Below are 22,917 nucleotides of genomic sequence, written 5' to 3' on the forward strand. Positions count from 1 at the left end.
AATCAACTGAATTGCCAAATTGGACAGGTCCCATCCCCTACCCACTCTCCCAGCACCCTGTCATGGCTGCCCCGCCTGGCCCACCCTTAAAAAAAAAAAAAAGCCCTGAAATCACTGGCTCCTGCCAGATGGAGGGGTGATACCTGCTACACCCCACTGCCTTGTGCTGTGTGGGGGGCTCTGCCATGAGCCTCTCGACCCCCACCCGCTCTCCCAGGCCCCCACCCCTATAGCTGCTCTGCCCAGCCCCAGCTCCTGGTTCTTTAAAAAAAAAAGCCCCAGGATTACTGGCTCCTGCCAGGTGGGGGTTGTGATCCCTGCTGCCCCCCAGTGCCCCATGCTGTGGAGGGGGCTCTGCAACAATCCCCCAGAAGCCTCCCAGCTGCTGCAGCAGCCAGTCATTGGGGGTCTTTTTCTTTTCTTTTTTTTTAAAGAATGGGGAGCTGGGGCCAGGAGAGGCAGCCATGGGGCAGGGGGGCTGGAAGAGTGGCGGTGGGGGGGTCAGGAGGCTTCAGCTGCTGAATTGGATTGAATCTCCTCTGAATTGAACCAGCAGCTGAAGCTTCCCACAGCCCTAATGAATATTATCCTACAGCAGAGTTATTTACTCCATCACAATGCATGTGTAGACACTGACAGGATTGGCTGGGGCACAAGGGTGCTTCAGTGCAGGGGTTGGCTGCTGGCTATCCCCACATTGAAGCAATCTTGTGCCCAGCCAGCCTGTCCACAGCACATTGAGTCAGATTGCACCATCCCTGGGCTGACAAGCTGACCTCCAGAGCCCCCTGCCAGCCAGGGCTGTGCCACCCCAGTTCAACATGTTGTGGTCCCAGATATATGTATAAATGTTGTGCTCCCAGAACTGATAAACTCCTGTACAAACTGCAACAAAATTTATTCAAACACGCTAATTGCATGTGTAGACATGCCCAGTAACAGACATATTGCTTCCCTGATGACAATCTAACAAGGTTTTACTCTACCTATTTTTATTACTGGTATAACAGTAGTACATAGAAGTTCCAAGAGAGACTGAGGATCTGTTGTACTTGGCACTGGACAAACAGTTAGTAAGAAGCAGTCTCTTTTTCCCCTGAAGAGTTTACAGACCAAGAAGATAAGACAGACAAGTGGCAAGAAAAGAAAGAGGGAAAGTGATTTCCCAAGTGCCCCCCAGCAAGTCAGTGGCAGTCAGCAATACATCCAAAGTCTCTTGATTCCCAGTTCAGGGTTTGATCACTCCCCACCACCTCCATGGCAAACAGGAGCACAGTGAGTTTGCAAATATAACTATGATGCCTACACCAGCAGCATCACCATCTACCTCTGTTTTAATCCACCCTCAACATCAACATATCTAAGGACCTTCTAGCAGTTCTCATTGGCTTGGCTACATTGTTGTTGTTCACACAACTTCCTATCTAGTCATTCTGAGGTAAAAAGAAGGCCAAATGTCCCAGGCCCAGTACATTGGAACAGAAAGATGCCATTTGCTTGATTTTCAGTTATATAATTTTTCTCACAGTGGCATGGATGTAACAGAGGCAAGAATCTAGTCCCTAACATCTGTCTCCCTTGAAGCTGTTAGCAGTCTTTGGAAAAACACATACAGCTGTTACTGAGCATAAGCAGTAGAAGGTGTTCTTAGCACACAGAAATGCAGTCTTTCACACAGTGTACTATTAAGAGTATCTATAATGTCTGTGACAGCTGAAAATTGTGTCTGTATGGTGAAGGTGCTTGCTGAGTGCTCTGTGAGGATTAGACCAGGAGTTTCTTGTCGTTTATTCATGTATTGTGAGCTGTATGTTACTGCTAAGAGCTTAATTAAAGTCAAAGATTAGGGGGGCCTTGAAAGTAGTAAGGCCTTGTATATAGTGGCACAGTTAAAATGACCAGATTTGCATTTTAGATTCCGTGGATTAGAAGGGAGAGAAAGGAACCCCTTATCAAGTAATTAGAGTTGGAGGCACCAGACAACCAGGACATCTGGTCCTAGTGACCTTTGTGCTACCTAATGGCTATAAAGTAATGGTGGCATCAGTAGTACTTAAAGGGGGACAAAGCTTACTGGGACTTAATATACTAAGAGGACTGTGGTTTGCCCTTGAGTGAGAGAATTGACAGTTTGGGTGCGCAGTGCCTCACCAGAAACCTGAAGAAATGGCTATAATGGCTGTAACTCGATGTAGCATGACCCCATTAACCCTGCCTCCCATGAAAAAAGTACACCAGCCCCAGTATCAAACTAAGCCTGAGGCCACACAACCTATCCAGTGTATTATCAGCCAGCAGTTAGAAGTTGGGAATATTATCCGAACCCACTCTCTGTATAACAATCCAGTGTGGCCAGTGTGTAAGCCAAATGGAGGATGGCAGCTGACTATTGACTTTTGAGCTTTGAATGCTAATACTAACCCCTTGATGGCTGTTGCCCCGTCACTACCAGCCTTAACAAAAAGTATCTGGTGTTATAGGCCTGCATGGATGGGATCCATTGATATCAAAAACGTTTTTTGCTATTCCCATCCATGAGATTCACTGGCCAGTATTTGCTTTCACGTGAATAGGGCAGAAGTATACCTACACCATGTTGCCCCAGGGGTGGATACACAGCCCCACCCTGGCTCATGGGGTTCGAGCTACCGTAGTTCATGAGGTCCAAAAGAAGTACCCGGATGTACACATGTGGCAATATATAGATGACGTCATGGTGGGCAGTCAAGACAAAGAGGCTTCCACCAAGGCCTTTAAATCATTAAAAGAGAAAATGCGTACCTTCGGATTCATGCTGTCTGAACAGAAAGTCCAAGAAGTAGGGCCCCAGTGTGAATTTCTAAGAATAGAATAGCAGAATGGGAGGCCCACAATACCAGCTGAAGGGCTGCAAAGTATAGCAAAGACCCCGACTCCCACTGATGTAAAAGAACTGCAGGCCCAACTGGGAGCACTCAGTTTTTAGCATATGCATGCTGCTAAGTTTAGTGTATTAGCTCGTCCCTTGTATAACCTATGTAAGAAGAAGACTAAATGGGACTGGGGTCCTGAGCATAAATATGCCTTACAAGCCCTTAAAGAAGCAGTAACTGTCCATGCCTCCCTAGCAGCACAACGTCCAAAAGGAGAGCTTTAGCTCCATATAGGTGTCTTGAAAGGGGGACCACATTGAAGCCTGTGGCAGAAGGAGTCCTCAGAGGCAAAAGAAAAACCCCTTAGATTTTGGAGCCGAGGCTGGAGAGAAGCAGAAGCACTCTCTTAGAACAAATGTTGTATGAAGCAGCTGCAGCTCTGGAAGCCACAGAAGCGCTAAGGGAAGAATTACCTACAGTTATCACTAATCCAATACCTATTCTCAGAATGGCTCTGTCAGACCTCCAGCTATCACCTGGGAGAAGAGCCCAAGACACCATGGTCCAGAAGTAGATTTATTACATCTTAAGCCAGGTCCAATGAGTAACTCCAAAGAGACAGCCTGCATTAGTTAAAAGGGTCACAGAAAGTACAATTAATGTTTATCCCGACAAAACAAGCTGCAGTGAACCTTCACCCATCAAGGAAGCCTCTCCTTTCTCACCTGAGATGGAGGCCTCAGCCAATGTTGAAGTCTAGTTTATGGATGGGTCTGCTTGAGGTCGTGCCTGGAGGGGAGTACCCTTGAGGATTCGAGATGGCAAGCAAGTAGTAGTACAAGGCCTCAGAACAAGTGCACAGTATGCCGAACTCAGCACAGTGCTCATCATGGCGGAATGTGAATTGTTAAATGGTCCACATCCTGTCAACATTACATGTATAGCAACTCCTAAATAGTAGTAAAAAGATGCACTAAATGACTACCCTATGGAACAAGGAAAACTTTGAAAGACAAAGACAGGACATTTGGAGCCATGAGCAATGGAAGACCTTGTAGAAGTTAGCTCAAGATGAGCTCCCTCTACACATCCAACATGTGAGTGCAGCACATGGGAATAAAGCAAGGGAAGGCCCAGAGGCAAAGTAGAATAGGTGAGTTGATCAGCTGACCAAGGGAGAAGGCGCTGAAACCTTGTATGTTAAAAAACAAAATAAAGCAGCTAGTCCACCATTGCCCGATTCCTCCTCCCACTGCACACCTAGAGAACGAGCCGCAAAATGGCTACATCGACAACACGGGCACCCCGGGCACAATGGAACCACCCACTTGGCCACATCTTGGGGCATTCATGTAAATAAGAAAGAAGTACAACAAATAGTTAGCGCTTGCATCACCTACCAAGAGGTCAAGATGCAACTAAAACCTTTCCTGACTGTCCTGTTGTCATTACGTGGGAGAAAGGTAGCATGGCAAGTATAGCAATGCAATTTCATAGGCCCCCTCCCTCAAACTTCCTGAAAGCGACAGTACATGTTTGTAGCCATAGATGTTATCACAGGAATAACATTTGCCCACGCCTCGATGACAGCTACAGCCCAAGACACTTGTGCAGTACTGGAAACTCTGCTAGCTATGTATCCACCACCCACAGAACTACATAGCAATAGTGGTCCTCACTTCCACAATCATCTTGTCTATGACTAGACCGTGAAACATGGCATGGTATAGACATATCACATCCCGTACCATCCGCAGTCTAACGGATTGGTAGGGCGAGCCAATGGCATCCTCAAATGCAATTCGTGGTTGGGCGCTGGCCGAGCTCTTAAAGACTGGGACTTGCACCTGGATCGAGCTATCAATTAGGCCAATAACCAACCCCATCTGGGAGGTAGCCCTATGCAACAGGCCTTTGGATTGGGTGGTCCCTGCAAGCCAGCAGTAGAGCAACCTAGAGGTGGTGACCTGGGAAAGCTCCAGGCAGGAGATAAGGTGGTAGTGAAGAATCCTCAGGAAAATAAATAAGAGGGGGCACTATTAGCAAAAGGTATGCATAATATATAGTGGGTATTTAAGTCAGATTCATCTAATGGGAGCCAAGCTCCTTGTTGTCTTCTTCCTACAGATTGGATCTGTCCACAAAAATAGCCATAGCCATTCCTAATTAAGCCTGCTACTGACGACAAGTCCTGTTCTACCACCTGTCTGAATCAGCTAGCACCATGAAGTAGTAGATTATTATAACTGTATTCTTCTTACTAATGCCTTATTGTGTTTCCTAGGTAGGGTGTGTCTACTATCCTTCTTATTACCCAGATATTAATGAACTTACTCCTGAAGATCTAAAGGAGTGGCCTGTCCCTAAAGAGCATCCCCCAGAAACGCACTCAGATGACCTTCATATGGTCCAGCCGCAGTATCCATGTTAAAAGAAACCCGCCACCCTGGAGCAAGTGAAATCCTGATCTCTAAGTAACAGAAACAAGATACTTGACTGGCAAGGTGGTAACTGTCAGTTCACCTGTGGCACCACTTATTATCTTGGGAACCTTCCCTACCTGAAGGCTGGAATGGCTAACTGTGGAACGGAAGGTAATTGTAGCTCTGCTCATTTATGGGTTTGTTGTTACATACTTCCTGAGGGAAACCCCATTGAGCTCAATGCCCCAGAGTCTGTGCCCCCAATAGTACATTCTGCATCTGTTCAGCCTCTCGAACCATTGTGTTTATGGGAAAATCGATCCCTCCCATTCCTTGATGTAGCGCATTTAGCTCTGGTATCTCAACTGTAGCTATCACAGTGCTTCAGCAAGCAAGGGATGGAGTGTGAAAGCTAAAAATTGTGTCTATCTGGTGAAGGTGCTTGCTGGGCACTCTGTGAGGATTAGACCAGGTGTTTCTTGTCGTTTATTCATGTATTGCGAGCTGTATGTTGCTGCTAAGAGCTTAATTAAAGTCAAAGATTAATGAATCCTTGTATGTAGTGAGGCCTTGAAAGTAGTAAGGCCTTGTATGTAGTGGCGTAGTTAAAATTAACCTTATCAGAAAAATGCAAAGGCTTGTACTGCTATTGGTCAGTCATAAGGAGAGTTGGTTGTGAGTGACTGTGAGTCCACAGCATAGCTCAGAAGTTATAAATTGGCTAGCACATCCTGAAATTATGAGAAGGAAGATGCAGCACTGTGAGAGAAGCTACTCATTTAGAAATTAGCTGCTGACCTGGATTTGGTGGGCTAGTAAATCTCAAGAAGCCCGAGGACTGAATATCAGGGTCCTTCCCAGTACCCCTTGGACAGCACCTGACTTCACTGCGCTTTACAGAAGAACTTGTCACACATCAGGCAGCAGAGGGGACTGCCAATAAGTTGCCGATGCGAATTGTTATTGTTTTGTTATATTATGTGTACTTGTGTGTTTATTAAGTCAATAAGCCTGTCTTACCTTTTTACCCCTGACCAGTCTCTCAATCCCAAGCCCTCCCGCTGGCAGCTGGGACAAATGTCCCAGAGAGACTTTGTGAACCTGGAAAGCAGAAAGTCAAGGTCATCCACAAAACTCATGGAGCCTGTCTGGTACCTGGATAAACTAAGCAAGTTGTAGGATGGGGAGAACTAGGAATCTGGAACCTGCTATCAAGAATTAGCAACATTTGGTTTGAATAGTTTGTCACCTCCCTACATCTATCTCTCCATCAAAGTTGTCAGGGAGCTCCAGGGACATAATTAGATATGCAAGGACTCCAATCCCAGACATCTACAGCTAAAGGCTAAAATGGGGGGAATGCCCCACTTCATAACGTAACATAACTTTTCCCTTCATGCTAGGCTCTCACAGAATGTGAATTATAATTTGTGTTTGTATGACCCCTGAGTGGAAAGAGTGTGCTCTCTGACAGCAAGAAAATAATAAAATATTAATTAATCCTGAATTAATCACTCTAAAATTTCCCTTATTATCTCCCTGATTATTAAGTAGCCTATTCTAGTTTCCTTTCACCCAGTGTGGCAGGAATGGATGGTCCACACCAGGCAGGATCAATTGTAAAAAGTGGAATTAGTCATTCTAAATCATGCAGCTGTGGTCGAAGGGAGCTCTTCTAAAAATCATTAAACAATCATGTATTCCTATTGATTTATTCAAAATACCTTGAGGGAAAGCAGATTAAACACAAGGTAAAAGTAAACTAATGCAGATTAAATGGATGAAGGATGGGCCAATAGTTCCCTAGGTAGTTTTTGTACTAATGAGAGGAAAATTATATGTACACTATTACCAGAATAAAAGGGTCTATTAGAGGTCTTTTGCTTGACATATTTATGTATTTCAAATACTAAGTAGCACAGTGAATTAGGTTTACTCTGGACATTTGTTATTTTTATTGCACCTCCAAGTGATAAACAGGGTTTTCTGTTAAGGGCAGCATGCTGCTTTGCTCAGAAGGTACAGCCCTCTCTGCATAGCAAAATGCTGAGAGCACTGCTGTTCATTGAATGTCATTTATTACCAAGTGCTTTTTTATGGTGATCTCCTAAAGTCCATAAATGGTGCCCAGAGTTTGTGCATGCATGCATGCATGAGTGTGAGTGTATGTGTGTGTGTGTGTGTGTGTGTGTCCACGCGTGCATGTGCAAATGCACTGAAGAAAACTGACTTTGAATTTCCTCTTCCACCTTTTCTCATCTCAAATGGAATTCATCCAAAAGCCATGTGACTAATGGGATAATATGCTGACTACATCCTTTTCCCCCCTACCTTCCACTTGTAATATATCCCTGAAACACAATGGAATGCCAGCAAGATGACATTGTTAGAACACAATGAAACTGTAATAGTCCACAAAAATCCTTCCTTACCCATTCCTTGCATTCAAAAAAACAGCGAGTTCAGGTTGTTGAGATGTCACTATTGGACACACTTACAAATAGGACTTGCTGTAATTATGCCAAATACAGCAGTTGCTCAAGTCCTATTTATAATTGTGTGTTTCAAATCCCAGTGTTAATTTGGCCAGATATTCACTTGGTTTATAAAAATATGTAAAACTAGACAGACATAAGGAGACTTGTTATTGGGTATTTTGTATACTTAAATGTAAAACCCACCTGCCTATTTTTGCAGTGTCTGGGTAGGAAACTATGCAGCTGCTTTGTTCTTCATACAAAGGCAAGTCATCAGGACATTGACTGCAACCTAATTGTGTCATCTAAAGCACTTTGTGTTTTTCCACACTGATTTCAATGGTTACATCTTTGGCAATTTTAAAAAGGAGGAAATCTTAAAGAAAGGAAATAGATACTGCATGGGAAGTATAGTCTTCAAGCATATTTAATCAGAAGATATTGTTACCAAACATAATAAACATTGTCAGAATGGATGTAACCACCTGATGTTTTACTAGGTTAAATGCTAAATGCAAAGTGTATTTTAGTTTAAATATTTGTCAAAATCCCATACTGAATTGTATAGTTGATTACAACAATCACAATTTGTGTGGTGTAGCTTAGATATGTAGATTATGTGATATTTTTATTATAGCCAGATTGGGTGACTTATGAAAACTAACCCACACAGTGCAAATGTCACATATAGCAACCAAATGTAAAATTGAAAATTCACACTGAGATGATTAGTTAATTCAGTGAAATACGTTACAGTCAAATAAATTGTAGCTAATTGAGCCACAGATGTTAGTTACAAAACTTGCACCCCACTTAGCTAGGGTACAGTGTCTCATACACACATCAAAAACAAGGTCTATAAACCCCTTAAGTCTTCAGGGTAAGGTAGATATGGAGAAATTTCACTCAAGAAATTGAAGAGTATTTTCCAAATAATTAAATATTATTAATCAACTGCAAAGTTCTGAAGGAGACAAAGGACTAAATCCAAACTGGTGCAGTAGGTTTCTTTACTTAGGCATCACAACACCTAAAATTTAAGTAACTTCCTCCAGGCAAGCAATCCAAATCAACAACCCTCTACAGTGAATGGAGAGACTTTCTAGTAGGCCTGTGCAAAGCAGCTAGTATTCGTTTCAGATTCGGCCAATTTGAAGGACAGTGATTTGATTCAGTAAGTTGAATCACTGTCCCAAACTGATTCAGCTGAATCTTACTCAGAGATTTGGCCACCACAAATCCCCAAATCGGACAGGCCTCATCCCCTGCCCGCTCTCCCAGCCCCATCGATGGCTGTCCTACCCTGCCCCAGCTCCTGGCTCTTTAAAAATAAAAGCCTGGCACTCACTGGCTGTTGCCAGGTTGGGGGTGATCCCCACTGTGCCCCACTGCCCTATGCTGGGGGGGGGGCTCTGTCACAAGCCCCCATCCCCCACCTGCTCTCCCAGCCCCAGCTCCCAGCTTTTAAAAAAAAAAAGCCACCACTCACCAGCTGCTGGCAGGCAGGGGGGCAATCCCCAGTGTCCCCCACTGCCCCACGCTTCATAAGGGGCTCTGCCACAAGCTCCCCAGCCCCCACCAGCTCTCCCATCCCCAGCTCCTGGCTCTTTAAAAAAAAAATCCCCAGACTCAGTGGCTCCTGCCAGGCAGGTGGGACAACCCCTGCTGTCCCCCACTGCCCTGTGCTGAATGGGAGTCTCTGCCATGAGCCCCCAGAAGCCCCAACAGATGCTACAGCAGCCAGTGAGTGAAGGACTTTTTTTTTTAAAAGAACTGGGAGCTGGGGCCATGCAGGGCAGCCATGGGGGGGAGTTACGAGAGCAGGTGGGGGATGGGGGCTAGTGGCAGAACCCCTCCACACAGCACAGGGCAATGGGGGCAGCAGGGATTGCACCCCTCCCCCCTGTGGGTGGGACTTTTTAAAAAAAGAAAATAAAAAAGCCGCGAGCTGGGGCCAGGCAGGGCAGCCATGGGAGGGTGGGAGAGCGGGCAGGGGGTGAGGGAGTGCTTGGGGGGCTGGGGTTGCAGGCACTGTGCCTGGCTGGGGTCCTCCCATAGTCCCCTCCACCTCCTCCAGCCCCACCTCTCCCTCCTACTTACCAGCACACAGTTCAGGTCCAGCTCATTCTGGCAGCAAGCGGGTACTGTCTGAATCTCCAAAGCTCTCCAAATCTTTTATGAATCGATTCACAGAGCTTCAAATCGATTCATATCTTTTTATTGGTCTTCTGATTCAATTTGCATTCAGAGATTTGCCTGCCAAATTGGGCCAAATTGCCTCCAAATCAAATCAGCACCTGAAGCTTCGTACAGCCTTACTTGCTAGTGCCCCTTGCTTAGGGCAGATTGTAAAGTTGAAATGTTGTCCTGTGATTTTAAGAATGGTACCCTATAAATATCCACCATAAATACAAAATTGTACCTAATTCTAATTCTGTACAGATGGATAAAGAAAGTCCTGTGCCCTGAGGAGCTTGCAGTGAATTCTAATATTTTTATAGCATTTGGTGGGACTTCTTCTGATCGCCTTACATTAGTTTACCTAGGAACCAAACTCTGTGGGAAGCTTGTGTGCACAGAAGTAAAGATATGTATAAATTATTAATACCACTGTGTATTTAATGACATGCAAAAGCACAATGAACTTCTATTTCCATGCATCTCTCAATCTCTTAGGCACAATTCCAGTAATTGGTGTAAGAGGCAGAGAGGGAATGTAACTTCATCAAAATACCTTTCAGTCTGAAATAAGCTTTAAAATACCCACAGATATAATCAAGTGACAGTGAAAGGTGAGTAACTGCAGAGCCATGTAGATCCTAACAGCAAATCAGCCACCAGCCACAAGCACTGCTCCCCTTTGGGAAAAGCCCCCAGTGTCTGTTTGTAGGTCTAGCTTTTTAGTTAGGTAGGGCCATTCTTGGAAGCCCTCCCTGCCTGCAGAGAATCGACTCCATTCACCACTGTTCTTTTTCAGAGCTTTACTGTACACATTCCCTTGGAAGATCTCAGAGTTATAAAATAAACACTTTCAAGATTGTTTTCTTAAAGAACTGGTCCAACATTACCTAAAAAAAAATTCACTTTTCACAGGGCTCTGTTCAAAACTGCTGCATTTAACTTAAAACACATCTTAACTTTTCACTTCTTCAGGTTGCTCATTATTTTCATTAGTTTAGGAACTGCTTTTTTTCTGTCAAGTACTCTAGATTGGCTGCTTCATGACCACTTCAATTCCACATCTCTGGCATCACTCCATTGTGATGTATTTTTTCAATTAGGAGCTGTATACAGACATATAGGAGAGGTGGTCTGCAAGAACATGGTCAGCAGGGGAGATGATGTGGCAGCAGCTGAGTAACCACAACAATACCATGTTCCCTGTATAACACAAAGCTGGTATTACCATGATTCAGCAGTTACAGTCTACCTCTAAATGGATTCTGTAGAGCCTTGGGGCTGATAGAATGGAACTCAAGATGACAGGAATTCCTAGAAAGATGAAAGAGAGATATTTAGCCAGGTTAATCTGAAGTCAGGCTGAAGGCAAGATGGGGTGGCACCTTATGAACTAGCAAATGAGTTAGAGCAATGGGTTTCAACCTTTTTTCATTTGTGGATGCCTAAAAAAATTGAATGGAGGTGCAGACCCCTTGGAAATTTGGAATGGAGGTACAGACCCCTTTGAATTGTAAGTGTGGGTATTCACATACTTCTGATTTATCATAGTTGTCTTTTGTGGACCCCTTAGATATAGTCTGTGGGCCCCCAGGGGTCTCCAGACCTTAAGTTGAAAACCACTGAGTTAAAGAAAAGAGAGTAAACAATAATAACCATCAACCACCTGGTAAGATCTAGAAACAAGAAGGAAGAAGGGGAGGGGAGAAGGAAGAGTCTTTCACTAATTAGGCATGAGACCTCAGCCAATCCAATAGTGGCATAACTAGGGTGAGGTGACCCTGGGCACTAACTTGGCAGAAGGCAAAGGGAACTTAAAAAAACCCAGATATTGCTGGCAACTGCACAATCATGATCTTGCTGGCATTGCAGCAGCAACCAGTAGTCATCACTGCCCTTGTGCCCCAGGCACCCCACTATGTCGCTATGCTGCTGCAATCCAAAAATAAAATAAATCAGTAACCTAGTGGAGATTGGGATACACAGATCATAACTCATTCATCCTTATTCAGTGTTACCAGATTTGCCCATCACTTTGGAGTGCACTCATTTATTAGGAATATGTTTCTAGGGTCTTTGTAATTCTATCAATGTGCTGCTTGTGTACTGGTGTTTCTATAAGGAGCTGTATCTCTCCCTTCTACAAGTCCTCACCCCCAGTGGAGCTATCTTGCAGGACTCAGTTTCAATGGGGCTGGGTTCCTCCAGCCACTAAATCAGTCATACACACAAACACATGCAGATTAATGTGACACACCTGACGCAGCTGGGTTGATCAGCATGGACAGGCTGACACCCTCATATGCCAGGAATCAGTTCATCAGAGCAACAATAAACTGCAGTCAGACACAAGCACACAAGTAAACAGTACCTCTGAATCCAGCTGGGTGTCCAGCTGACACCCTCATTGTCCAGCATTCAGTTCATAAAGGCACTTCTGAGTCAAACTGGGTCAATTGCCCTCTACAAGATGATTCCCTTATGTGTTTTAAACTCAGCACATCCCAATCTTTTCCCCTAACTGTCCTAATAGTGGTAGCCTCTTGATAAGCAGACCCCACAGTATTTCTGGGCTTTGTAGGGATCTCTAGCTTAGGTAGAAGAAGCATTGCTAAAGAGCAAGTGGGGAAAGAGAGTAGAGAAGGAAAAATATACCCAGTTACTACCAGTTTTACTATAAAAGCTATTTATTGCTGAGTGTATGAAATGTATAACGGTCCTAGTAATAATAGATATGCAAAGGAAAACAATCAAAACAATTACAATACTACCCTGGTTTCACTAAGTATTTGGGGAAACTTAGCTCAAGCTTAACTTATACAATTCAGGTTCAGAAATCTATGCCTAGAGAGAAAAAGCAAAAAAGAGTGTGAAAGCTGGGATCTCTCTAGTCCAAGGCATTTGGGTTCTAATGCTTACAGGTAAAGTTCTTAGCACAATCCTTGAAGGGAGATGGTCTGTTTCTTCCAGCTTCTCCAGAACAACAGCAGATGGTGTCAAAGAGATTTCTCTCTTGAAGCACACTGTTTGCTACATTTACAGCTTTCTAATACCCCTAGTTTAGCCTCTTCAAAGCATTCTTTTAATTGTGTAAATTAAGAGGATCCCAAGCCATCATTGACTGGGAAAATCCTGTTATATAAACAGTTTAAATTTAAATGAATTACCTTTTTCAGTGACAAGGGGTTATCTGGTTTGCAACATCTCAAGAAACTGATTAACAACTAGGAAAAACATTAAGTTTTAAGGAGTAACCAGACATCTAGAAGCCAGCTTGAAATTATTATGAATAGAAGATACACTGGATGGGATATTACATTGTTTACACTGGAGTTTATTGCTCCCATGCACTGCCTTTGGATGTGTACCTGGGACCGTGGCACACTGAGAGAGAGCACAGCAGACCTGACCAGCAAGGGGCCCAGGGAGCCAGCCTGCCAGTTTGGGGTTGTTCCTACCCAGCTCAATACGCTGCAGAGGGGCTGACTGGGGCATGATGGTGCTTCAGTGCAAGGCTAGCCAGGAGGCAGCCACCACACTGAAGCGTCCTCATGCCCCAGCCAGCCCTGTCAGCATCTACATATGCATTGCAATGAAGTAAATAACTCCACCATAGAATAGTATTTGTGTTTAGCAGTACTATCCTGTGGTGGAGTTAATTAGTTTACTTCATCCTAATAGCACCACGTGTAGTGACATTTTACTGCAGAGCTAATTAGTCAGTTCCACAGTAAATGTCTCATGTAGATGTGCCCAGTTGGTCTCCAAGGTGCTACCCTGCCTTACCTTCTGCCTGACTTCAGGCTAACAAAACTATCTCTCTTTAGTCCCCGTGTACAGTTCATAAGCAATGCCATTTATTGTTTCACTAGAAATCCCTCCCAGAAGTAGAACACCTTGAAGTCAAATATTTAAAGGCAGTTGTAATATCATGTGATGATGTTGAATGTATCTGTTGAAAGCAAACAAGAATTTAAAGAATCAGCCACTGTAGGCTGAAGTACAGCAACTGTTTAACATTACACAACAATACGATACAAGAAATGGAGAGCCAATAGAGAAGGACAATATATCGATCAATTACTTCATAAGACTTTGCACTTATATAATATTTGTATTGTCGCAATACAAAATATAATGTTAACTAAAAGTTCATCCATTGGACTTGGAATGTATTCATAATTTTTATGGTAACCCTAACCTGGTTAAAAATACCATGGAGATGTTTTTAATGATCACAAGGCTTGGGAACCTGGTTTGTATAACTCATTCACAAGGTGGTGTTTCCTGCAACAATGTGCCCCAAACACTTTACTAAATTATAAGCAAGGTCTCATATTGACATTGCAGGGGTAAATCAGTCATCTGGAGTTTGTCAGAAGGTTATCATCAAAGTGCCAATCCAGCCCACTTCTGTTTGCTGATGAAATCTACTGGGGATGACATCACAAGACAATATGACTGTAGACAATAACAACCACTGTATGTCCACATAACCAATAAAATAATCATATAATACAATTTTCATGCCAAACACTCCACTAATTTTCTCTAATGAAGTTGCCTTCAGCTTCGCGCAGTGAAAAGTCATTGCAAGAACTGTCACCACATAGTGAGTTATTAGGGAACCTGAAGAGTGAGACCTGATTTGTGAGAGTTTATGTTACTTGGCATAACATGAGCAATAATTTTATACACCCATAAACTGTCACAGCAGGGCTTGCCATTGAAAAGTGGTAGACAAATCTCATATTCATGGTTTTGATGACAGGAGGTGTTTTGTGTCTTATCACTGAGGCTGTATGTTTGTCACAGTCATTACTTCAGAGACAAAAGTCATGGCATCTAGGGCATTTTCATGAAAACTGCTGTATTGTATTCCTCCAAGAACTCCATGAGACTTTACAGGTTTAGCCCACTATGGGTGCATCTACACCTGCATTTTAATGTGCATTAGCATATTTTAATGTACATTAAAGCATCAGTAAAAAACTGCTATTTAGCTAATGCACATTAAGCATCACTTAAAAACTATAGGGCACTTTTACACATGCTTCAGGGTTGGAGGGGAGGGGGCAGTGCTTTAATTAGACCAGCTCCAAGAGACACTCCAGTTAAAGCTCTGCAGCATCTCATGTATCAGCATCCACATGTTTCAAAATGGTGGTGGGAGCACTTGAACTAAAGCCCATTCAACGAGCTTTAGTTCAAGCACCCTCGCCACCATTTTGAAGTGCAGGGACACTGAAACACAAGATAGGGGAAGCTGCTGGGGTAATTAACATGCTCCAGAAGACTCAATCAATCAATTGATGTTCTGTAATTAAAGTGCATTGGAGCAGCCTCTGTAATCATGCATAGGCACCCCATGCTCTTTAATATGCATTAAGACAAGCTAATGCACATTTTCCTACCACACAATGAAGGTACTAGATTTAATGCACATTAACTAAGGAGTTTTAATGCATGTGTAGATGTGCCCAATGTTTTTATAATTTTAAATTATTAAATGTATTAAATAGTTGTATATATTTAAAGTAGGTTTATCAGATTTTCTGTTGATTTTCTGTGACAAATCACTTGCTATTAATCACAGATACTCACTCACACACACCAAGATTTTCCCTTTGGTTAAAAACTAAAATTATGGCCAATGAATTTTTGTTGTGGCACAGCTGTGGTTTTTTCCTAGGTTTTATCATAGTGAACAGCAAGGCTTACTTGTAGTTCAACTTTAACAGTTATTTTATGTGCAGGTAGCATTGAAAATATTAAATGAATGCTTCCTTCTGTGAATTAAATCTGACAGGGCTGTCACTGTCTCTATGAATGATTCAGTATCCTTTCTCCTTCTCCTATTTGCTTTTATCTTCCCAATGCATGAAAAAAATGGAGTTACATCCAGAACAACTATCCCAGTTTGAAAACTGTCCTATAGAAGACACAAAGAAGTCAGAGACAATATAGAGTGCGTGCTGACTCACCTTCCTAACCTAGGACAGCTGGTCATCATAAAGAAAATGTTCAAGCACCATATGTTAAAAATTAATTCATTCAAGACCTGATCTGAAGCCCATTGAAATCAGTGGGATTTTCAACATTGACTTCAATAGGCTTTGGATCAGACAGTTAACTCTCATGTGGATTGTATCATTTTCTTTTGACTTTCTTGCCAATTATCCTAGATATTTGTTTTTGTAAGTTTCCTCTCCCACACAGCCCATCTTTCCCTCTTGCCTGATCCAGCACTGTCTATTTCAATACCAACTTCTAAGATTCCATTAGTTTCCATGGATAAAGACTGATGTCATAAACACATAATTATGATCTCACTGAAGGTTTGAGAAGCAAAACAAAAGCTGGCTTGTGTGAAAAACAGAACTCATATTCAAGCACAAACACCTTCAACAATGGCGAAGGGAAAAACTGAAAAAACATACCAGCAGAGCAAATAGCTTCTTATATAAATGTGCTCTTGTTTTAAGTTTGTCCTTGTACAAAAGTCCTTCATCAAAGTCATCTAACACCTTCTTATGCTCAAAGGTAAAGACAAGCATATAAAAGAGTTCACTTTTTTGATGGAGAGGTAATTCCTGAAGCTCACACTCAACATTCATTGATTTTTTTTAAATTTCCTGCTTTAACTTTAATTCAGCCTTCAGGAACTCAGCCACAAAGATATAGTATAAAGTCACTTCTCAGACAATTAACCTAGAAATATCTGGGCTTCTGACAAAGTTATATTCTCAGTCCTAAATGGAAATAGAGCAAGGAGATTGATGAAACAGTAGAGAACAGAAACAGTCAGTTGGGAGAACAGAAAAAGTCGGTTGGACAATCCAAACAAAGATGACTGAAAAGATTAGAGAGCACTGACAGATGCTCAGGCCCCCACTCTAACTCATAGCGCTTTACATAAAGAGCTATGAGTTAGATGTTTGCCTGTTGGGATGGTGGGACATGGGGTTTAGCTCCACTTTGGAGCTTATTGAGTGGAGGAGCCTGCCTGCAGCTTCTCTCACCTAGTCTTACCCTTCCTTCCCAGTTCCGGTGTTGTCTTCAGGAAGAGAGGGGGGAGAAGGAAGGGGAAGCAAGCTGAAGTCTGGGGTTTTCCCAGCCTGAGCTGGAGGGAAGAAGGCTAGCAGGGAGCACAGTCACAGGGGCTCCAGTGCACCCCTTCCCCCTCCAGCTCAGGCCAGGCAAACCCCAACCACAGTTCATTTCCCCTCCCTTCTTCCTCCTCCCTTCCTGCAGACAGCACTGGGGGCAGAGCTAGGCTACATCAGCCCAGCCCCAATTGCACAACAGATTGACCCTAGGGAACAGAAGTTCCTTAAGATGCTCCAAAGTGGAGCGCCTTCTTCTGATCTCTCATTTGATGAGGGTTAATTTTTCACACGATTGGCCACTTTTAAAGTGCTCTGAAGAAATTCACATGTGTCATGCCATAGCTGTAGAGTGCTTTCGGGGGGGTGGGGGCAATCACACAACAAATGTAACTTCTGTCTGCATCCAGAGTTGTACAGTATATTGGTGGGTTTTTCACACACTAAAGTAGCTGTTAGTATTCTGGAGTCCTGGCTTGCAGGGCTGTCAGAAGGTCACGGGGCTCTGAGTTTCTTTGATTTTTACTCCATTGTGTTGCTTTGTGTGCCAGGTCATATTCCTGCCATTACCATTAAAGACAAATAAAGAAAGTCATGCTGTCCTCACCTACATCATATTTAAACAGGGGAGCAGCTTTCATTTTCTTTCCAAAGCAATGTAACAGCAAAACTTACATGCACGTTCCAGGTGATTAAAAATCATAAAAGAGGGAATTCTGAAGACTCTTTAGCCAGTTTTAGAAATCTCAGATTTATTTCAGTCAGGCCACATATTTTATGTTCAATAAGTTTTAACACCTCCCTGTCTCACCTCAGATGCTTTCAGTTTCTCAGAACAAACTGTTAGTACTTGGTAACTTGGAGACAGTGCTCCAGAAAGCTGCGTGCTAGTATGTTGCTATAAAGGGGCTTTTTTAACTTCTTGTGATATAGTTAAAGAAAAGCTCTTGTGGGAACTAAAGGCTCCAGGGAGTATATATTTATTTTATTTCATTTTACATTATTTATTTAGAATGTGCCTGTCTGGAGCTCTGGTTCATATACAAAATTGTAACTAACCAGACATGTGAGTTGGTAACAGTGTTCAAAACCTGAGTCCTCCCAAGCTCAACCAAATGGAGATTTTCTTATAAATCAGCATTGCTCCCACTGAGTCAGCTTTCCTGGAAGAAGCCTAAAAGAAATGTCAACAAATTCTGTCTCTGGTGGACCAAAAGGAAAGCAGTTTTCATAAATGAAAATCCTTCACAAAAAATGACTTGGCATTGTTCACCCTCCTTATATTTCCCTCAGAACTTTGGGATTAATGCAGGGGCTGGTTTAAATGTCTTACATGAGGTGATTGATCTCAAGAGAGGTCATACCCCAAATTATGTAGGGCTTCATAAGCCAAAATCCATCTCCTTCAAACTGCATACAGAAATGAAGTGGTAGGCCATGCAGTTTGCCACATTATGCTCTACCTGCAAGTATAATTTGTGTTGGTTTGAAGGTAAAGGAAGTGTAGAATTCACTGACCCTAGGTCTCAGTTTGAATCCAGCTGAGGTCAGTGGAGTCATTACCACTGCAAGGCCTACCAGAAGTGGATCAGTACTCTCTCTCCAGCTGCAGCATGACAGGTGTGGGCATCACAGTTGACACTAAGAGGAATTCACAATGGCAGGCTCACCAGCCAGGCCACAGATGAGATAAACAAGGAGTTGACTTTTCCATTGCCATCTGCAAGTTGTTCCTCCAAAGGATAACTGGCAAAAGGAGGCAGTACAAGGAAACTGCCAGTATGTACACTACTTCTATGGATAAACAGCATGTCACTGAGAATGACATGAAAATAAATTGCTTCCACCAAAAATCTGATGGCAAGTGGGAGTTAGAGCGAGCAACACTAGAATCTTGCAAACATTTGCCCAGCATCATTGCCTGAAACTGATGGAATGATCTAAATATTCATTAGCCTCAAGGTCCTTCACTGTTTTACTACTCTACTCATTCACACTCTTATCCAGTAGAGTAGCTAGGAGTGGTGAGCAGTGCATGAGCTCTGGGTACCATCTTAGAGGAGGCCCCAGAATGGAGGCCTCCAGGTGAGTCTGCACATTTCTTGCTGCTGAATCCAATATTGCCCATTACAGCTGGCAATGGTAATTGGAGGTACAGGGTGAGAACAAAGCATGGGGCCAGTAGCAGTGGGGCTCAAGGCTCTAAACATAGGGTGTAGGTTCAGGAGTCAGTGTCCAGTTATTGGGAATAGCTGCTGGTGTAGGGCCAAATATCAGTGCACACAGCAGCTAGGGAGTTAATGAAGAAGCCACCAGGTGTAGGGACCCTTCTCCTCCCCTCTTCTCCCAGTATAGCTGCTGCTTGTCCTGCTCTCAAATTTACCATTGCCAACTGTGGGGCCAGGTGAGCAGCAGCTACAGTGGGGAAGGTGTAAGAGAGTCCCTGCATCTCCCACGTAAGCAGCAGCTATTTCCAATATCAGGACATCCTCTATTGCCTTGTTTTCCACTTGTCTTATAATAAATAGCTTCAGGGCTTCTTCTAAGCTACCAGTGTGTTCTCCTAAAAGCAATTCACAAAGCCATTGCCATGCTCTTCTATTTAGAGATCACTTCTCCATGATACCTTTGATAAACTGCCTAAGCAGAATACCTGTTAATAGTTCAAATACATAAAAAGGATAAGTGGAAACTTTACATATAGAAGAGTCTACATACTCCTGGTCCCCTGTTGTTATATTCCTTTTCCCTGCTTGCCATCAGGCACTGTGTGAGTGTCTACGTGAGACACTACCGCTCAGTGTTTACCGCTTTTTTATTTAGTACTTATATAATCAAGTACCAAATAAATGTACAGTAACCAGAGTTACTGTGCAATAGTGCCAGTGAATGCCTTTTTGGTGCGGCTTTTTAGTAGCCTAATAAAACTGGGCAGGAGCATATTAGCACTGTTGGTGCTGTGACACACTACACGCTACTGTGCTGTGACACGCTACTGTGTTGGTGCTGTGACATGCTACTTATTCTGCTACTGCACAATGTCTCATGTAGACACGCCCTGTATTATCTTAACTCAGCCTTTGCTTAGCTCTCCACAGAAGAGCACCAGTCCTGATTGGTCCCATCATCACCATCATCATCTTTTACTATTTCTATTCCTATTTGTGTTTCCACTACCATTTCTACTACTAGTAGGAATAACATAAATAATTATTGGTAATTGGCTTCCTGACAGCATATATTCTCTCTCTTGCTCTCATTTCCTCACTCCCAAATGGATCTGTTTTTCATTGTGCTGTATTATCCTTTGAATTCTTAACCATCTAGCCAAATTTAGCTGTGGTTTCAATTTACTCCAGGACTACCCAGCTCTTATAACTAAGTAAACTTCATAGATCTTTCTTTGTAGATCTATTAGCAGAGCCATCAAACTTTTTAAGCTAAAGAAATGCCAAAAATGTAAGTTAAAACATGACCTTACCTGATAAACAGGTAAGAGAGTTTAACCCTTGGGTATGTCCATCACTGTTGGTTAATTGTATCTGTGCCAAGTTCAAGATATAGGTAGATGACCTGCTCTGCCATATTGCTTCCCTCACATCTAGCTGAAATGGCAGTGACTCCGACATGTGGTAGCAAAACTATCACAGAGTATCAGAGTGCACTTTTAGACACTCAGACAGATTTTCTAAGCCTTAGACCTGTCATCCTGCCATGTGTGTCTCTTGGTAGGTCTGTATCATTACCAGATGAACAAGATGTCATTATGTACGTTTAGTAGCTCTGATATGATTAAGCAAGTGTGTGTGTGTGTATTAAAAGATAGAGGGTGGAATGGAGAAAAACTGAAGTCACTAAGTCAGGAAGCAATCTTAAATTCCTTAAGAAAGATATATCCTTAAATTATATACTTCCTGAAAAATGGGAAAAAATAAGTTATTCATAGTATTAATTACAATTATCTGAGGTGGTTGTCTGCTGGAGTATAGGGAGATATACATGTTGCAGAATTTCTGCTCATGCATTCAACATAGTCATAGCCCTGGCATGCACACAGTATAACACACACAAGCACACAGACCTGCAAGGAGAAGAAATGTTGTATGTCAGAGAAGATCACACTGTTTGCCAGAGGTCTTAAGGGGATCTTCTATTTCATTCAGTAGTAATGCCCTTTTTGTTGACAAAAGTAAATTGATGACAGTCAAGAGGGAAGCATTTGGTGGAAAAATTCTGTTGACCCTTCTCAGATTGAATTTGACCACAGAACAGGATACCAGCAGTTGCAGAAATGATAGATTATTGTAATGATCAGCAGAATGGCCTTTTGGCATGTTTAAATGGCAATAAATTTCACCAGGAAGAGGGCAATTTAACTACTTTAGGGCAGTGAGGATCCTCTTTGTTTGAGATGTAAATAAATTGCGGTTCATTAACAGCGCACATATTACATTTATGGCACAACATGAGCACCAGGGATGTTAATATTTAATTTAATTTAAGCAGATATGCTTTGTCTGCTTGCATTTTTTTTATTCCAGAGTGCAAACTTCCCTGACTTCTGCGTGATCATCTTTGAGAGTCCCATTACCTACAAGGTCCAGGTGCATGCACACACACACACACACAGGCAAATATAGTCCAGTTATTGTCAATATGCTGGGCTAGCCAACAAAGAAGCACTCAAACCCACTGACTTCACCTGGATAACTCCACATTTACAATGGTGTTACTGAACAGAGAATTTAGCCCAGTCTCTTCTACCTTGACTTCAAAATTCCCTCTGTCCTTTGCTCATTAATCTGGCACAGTTCTTTGCTGAACTCTGCCATTATAGAAGCAGGAGGGTGAGGGGAGAAAAATACCCATGGAAGTTTGACATTTTCTCAAAAACAATTGTATTAAAATCCACTTACACTGACGGCGCTTGATCATTTTGGAATGCTAATAAGACATGGTTTCATCAAGGTAAAGGGAGCAAAATCTAATCAAGCCAGAGATCAGCTCACATTGCTGTTGACTCTGTTGCTCAAGCATCATTTTAAAAGGTTGCTTTTAAATATATCTTAAATGACAAACTTAACAAAAGTGTATTAATAACAATGTCACTTGGCTACTTAGCTCCATCTGAAATAAGTGAGCTTTATTTCTTTATTAAGGATTTCAGGGCAGAGTCTCAGCTGGTTGGTGCTATGACAGTTAACACCAGTGATAGCTCTGCCCCTGGGGTTAATATTCAAGACACACCAAACCAGAAACATTGATATAAGACCCAACTCCCATTCCTTGAGATTTGCTACAACCCTGCTTTTATGGTTTTGAGAAGCCAAAGCTCAACTAAAGAATGAGGAATGAGCAAGCTTTTGAAATCAAACAGTTCCAAATTTAAGTAAATCACCCCAGTCCTAATCTCCATGCAAAATTATTCCAGAACAGGCTTCTCTGATCAGCTATTCCTGTTTAACTTCTTGTATGCATGTTTTAATTCTGGAAAAAGCATGCTGAATTTAATCCAGTCCAAAATGGATCACCCTAATTCAGATTAAGAGAATCCACACACAAAGTTAATCAGGAATAGCTATTCCACATTGGCAAGAGAGGCAGCGAGCTGCTGGGAAGAGATGGCCTCCACCTCTCTCCCCCGGGGAGGAGGCTCTTCTCATAGATTTCATAGATTTCATAGACATTAGGGCTGGAAGGGACCTCGGGAGATCATCGAGTCCAGCCCCCTGCCCAAAGACTGGCTGACCTGCTCCACCAGGTTTTAAACTAAGCCCGCTGGGGGATGGGGGGACTACTGCCACTGCTGGCCCGCTGAGCAACCCTTGCAAAGACAGAAGACCAAGGCACTTAAGGGAGCCCACCCCTGCCCCAGCCCTGG

The sequence above is a fragment of the Crocodylus porosus genome, unplaced genomic scaffold, assembly GCF_001723895.1.
Source record: "Crocodylus porosus isolate Cpor-Errol unplaced genomic scaffold, CroPor_comp1, whole genome shotgun sequence".
NCBI lineage: Eukaryota > Metazoa > Chordata > Crocodylia > Crocodylidae > Crocodylus > Crocodylus porosus.